This window comes from Tupaia chinensis, unplaced genomic scaffold (genome assembly GCF_000334495.1).
Source record: "Tupaia chinensis unplaced genomic scaffold, TupChi_1.0 Scaffold140061_1, whole genome shotgun sequence".
Classification (NCBI taxonomy): Eukaryota; Metazoa; Chordata; class Mammalia; order Scandentia; family Tupaiidae; genus Tupaia; species Tupaia belangeri.
This window is the reverse complement of record NW_006199940.1, coordinates 375,525-379,186: the sequence shown is the minus strand read 5'-3', so window position 1 is coordinate 379,186 and position 3,662 is coordinate 375,525. Positions and strand designations below refer to the sequence as shown.

General features: G+C 48.1%; 1 protein-coding gene across 1 annotated transcript in view; it reads left to right on the top strand.

Annotated features, from left to right (window-relative positions):
• Positions 1 to 3,662, top strand: part of ARHGAP39 (Rho GTPase activating protein 39) — a gene marked incomplete at its 3' end in the record, with an annotated part of 52,419 nt that overhangs the window by 43,885 nt on the left and 4,872 nt on the right.

Sequence of the window (3,662 nt, the reverse complement as noted above, 5' to 3'; positions counted from 1 at the left end):
GAGGCGTGGTGGTAAAAGGTGCCGGCCTCCCACGTGGCCATCGTGGTCTGAGTCCCCAACCTGGCGGCTTGCTTTCTCAGTTTCCCTTTTTCTCACTCACTAACCGTCCCTCTCTGGTTAAATTTTTAAAATAAATAAGTTTTTAAAATTTTTTAAAAGAAAGAAAGAGACGATGTGGCCATCGCACAGGCAGACCGAGCTTGACAAACACCAGTGCTTTGTTCTTGGTCAAGGCCACCAGACAAGCCAGGCCTGGAAGGGAGCCCATGGCCCCAATGAAAGAGGAATATGAGAACTGGTAAATGCAGTCCCAGAGCTGGAGCCCAGCACTCCCGCAGGAGCACCTGGGCGCCATGTCCAGGGCATTACTGGTCTCTGCCAGGGCCCCACCCGCTGAGGTGTAAGCAGCCCCACACGGTGGGACCTTCTCAGCCACAGAAGAGCAAGGCTCACACGTTGCAGCAGAGATGAGCCTCGAGGACATGGTGCTGACATACAGGAGCCCGTCACAGAGGGACAAATACCACGTGGTTCTATTTATATGAAGTAGGTAGGGCGCTGCTAGGGTTAAGGCAATGGATTCCCATATGGTCAGCCATGGTTCAGGTCCCAGACTTGGCAGCTTGTTTTCTCTCTCTCTGTCTCTTTCTGTCTCTGGTACTGCCAGCCCTAAACCATTTTTTTAAATGTAGAGCCGGCAAATGTATAGAGAAAAGTAGCCTTGGAGAAGTAGGAGTAGGGAATCACTGCTTAGTGAGCACAGTTACAGTTTGGAAAGGTGAAAGCATTTGGTCATGGGTAATGTGATGGTGACACACATGAATATAAGTGATGCCACTGACTTGTACGTAAAAATAGTCAAATGGGGCCAGCCGGTGGCACGGTGGTCATGGAGGCTGGTCTCACGTGGCCTACTGCACAGTTGGAGTCCCAGGCCTGGTGTTGGAAGACATGCCAGGTGTATGTGCACGCCCACCAAAGTCCCAAGAAATGAATGGAGGAGAAGGGACTGTGCGTAGCCATCCCCGGGGGGGGGGTTCTCATGTTCACGCTCTCTCTCTCTCTCTCTCTCTCTGTCTTTCTGGAGAGTGCACACACCCTCTAGCAAATTAAAAAGGAAAAGGAGACACCACTTTCCAGATTAGAAAGGAGGTGTACAGTCGTTTTTGTCCACAGACAATGTGACATCCTTTATGTAGAGTACCCTATAGTAGAAGCTACAAGATTCTACTAGAACTAATGAGTAAACACAGCAAGTTTGGAACGAGAGACCAGCATAGACAATTATCTTTTTTTCTTCCCCCTAAGTTTGCCAGATGGCACATACACTCACTAGAGAGAGACATAAGGGGAAAAATGGGAAAGCACTGCTGGGGTGAGGGAGGTGGCCACATCATAATCCCTTCTGCATTCTCCTCTCTGGATTTTGGGCACAACCGCACATGTGCCTTGTGTGTTTGAAGCTGCCAGGTCCAGGACTTGAACCTCACAGTTGGCCAAGAGGATTTAGCTGCCTTTACCATCTGGTGCTGGCTATCCCAAAATTAATCTTGTTTCTCTATACTGGCAATAAACCATCGAAAGTTTGTGTACTTTTTAAATACCATTTAAAAAAGAAAAAATAATTATTTATTTAAATGTGGCAGGGGGTGGAGGGGGTGAGAAAGCAAGCTGCCAGGTCTGGGACTCAAACTGTGGTCAGCAGTGTGGGAGTCCAGTGCCCTTAACCACCATGCCATCTTATAGGCCCTTAAATACATTTTTTTTTTTAGAATTATTTTATTGGGGTCAGCAGGTGGTGTGGGAAAAGGCGCTGGACTCCCACATGACTGTCCACAGTTTGAGTCCTAGACTTGGTGACTTGCTTTCTCACTTTCCTTCTCTCTCTCTCTCTCTCTCTCTCTCTGGTCAGCTTCAAAAGAATAAAATAGAATGACAATAACTAAAATTTAAATAATTATTTTAAAAATGTACATAGTGATAAGTCTGACAAAAGATTGAAAGCTGGGACCAGAGTTAGCATAATGGCTATGTCACTGGACTCCCATGTAGTCGACCACGGTTTGAGTCCCGGACCTGGTGGCTTAAACTCAGGCCGGGCAGGTGTGTGCATGCGTGCCCAAGATCCCGACAGGAGAATGGAAGAGAAGGGACTGCGGCGTGGCCCTCCCCCCCGGGGGGTGATTTCTCGCTTTCTGTCTCTCTGTCTCTCTCTATCTGGTGAGTGCACGTGCCCTATAGCAAAAAACCTCTTTAAAAAAAAAAAAAAAGATTGAAAGCTATGTTTTCAAACAATGTTGAAAACTACAAAATATCTCTGGAAGTCAAGAGCACCTAAATAGAAAGGCGTGGCACGTTTTTGTATCAGAAGACGTGGTGTTGATGTCAGCTATGTCCAAATGGATCGATAGATTCCATCCTAGTAAAAAAAATTTGTTTTTTTATTTTAGAAATTGACAGGCAGATGATAAAATTTATAGAAAATGCAAAGGATGTAAAATAGGCAGGCAAACACCCTCTGAAAAAGAACAAAGTTCTTTCTGAACAAAGCAAAGTTGGAGGACTTACAGCACCTCACTCATCCCAAAGTTATAGTAACCCTTAGCTTGCATCACTGCCGTGAGCGAGGTGGGAGATCGTGAGGGGAACGGATCAGAACGGGCCACATCCATATGCGCCAGTTTCCACAAAGGGAGAGGCAGTCCATGGAGATGGTGCCGGGACAACTAAGTAAGTATCCAAATGCAAAAGAAAAATGAGGAATTTCAGCCCATACTTTGCACTGTATGCCAGAATGAACCCTAAATGAGTCATAAAATATAGAACCTGAAAGTATAACATTTCTAAAACAAAACTAATTGTTTTCCTGAGGTAGGCAGATTTTTATATGTAATCTCAAAAGCACTATGTATAAAAGAAAATTTCTGATAAACTGGACTTCGACGAAGTTAAGTCTCCTACAAAAGACATTGTTAAGGAAATGAAAAACAAGCCAGGTACAGACGGGCAGAGGAGGACCCATGTGGCGACGACCTGAGGTCGAACCCGCTCAGTATGGACGCAGATAGTCGTGCGGGCCTCCTTGAGACCTACGGCCGGCTTGCGTGCTCGCCCTGGGAGCTTGACGTCCCTTTGCTGTGCACCCCTAACGCCCAGATTTTGATTCCTAAACACCATTTTTCTTTAAAAGGACTCAGGAGTCCTGGTGGGCAGGGACACAAACGCATCAGAATGAGGAGGTGGCGGGGATGGGGTGGGCCAGCGGCGCCCCCAAGTGGCCAGTGAGGAGGTGCGGAGATGGGGTGGGCCAGCGGCTCCCCCAGTGGCCAGTGTGGAAGCAATTTGAACAGCAAAACAGTCCCAGTGGATCATGACCTAAGTCCACTCCTAAATGAGTGAGCGATTAGACGCCGGAGGCGTGTGCAGGTCACACATGTGGTGCTGCAACCTCTGGAGGTGACCAAGCTCCTCACCCAGCCCCTGTGGGCTTCAGCAAGCAACTTCCTCCGGAGGGCTCAGGGTGGAGCTGAGAGGCCCCTGTGTCCTCAGTTGGTGCCTACAGAGCGGGAGCCACGCCTTTGCCCTGTCTGTTGAGTGGACAGGGCAGACGGTTTTCTCTGCAGCTCGGGAGCTCAGGCTTGTGGCTGCCCCAGCCTCACTGT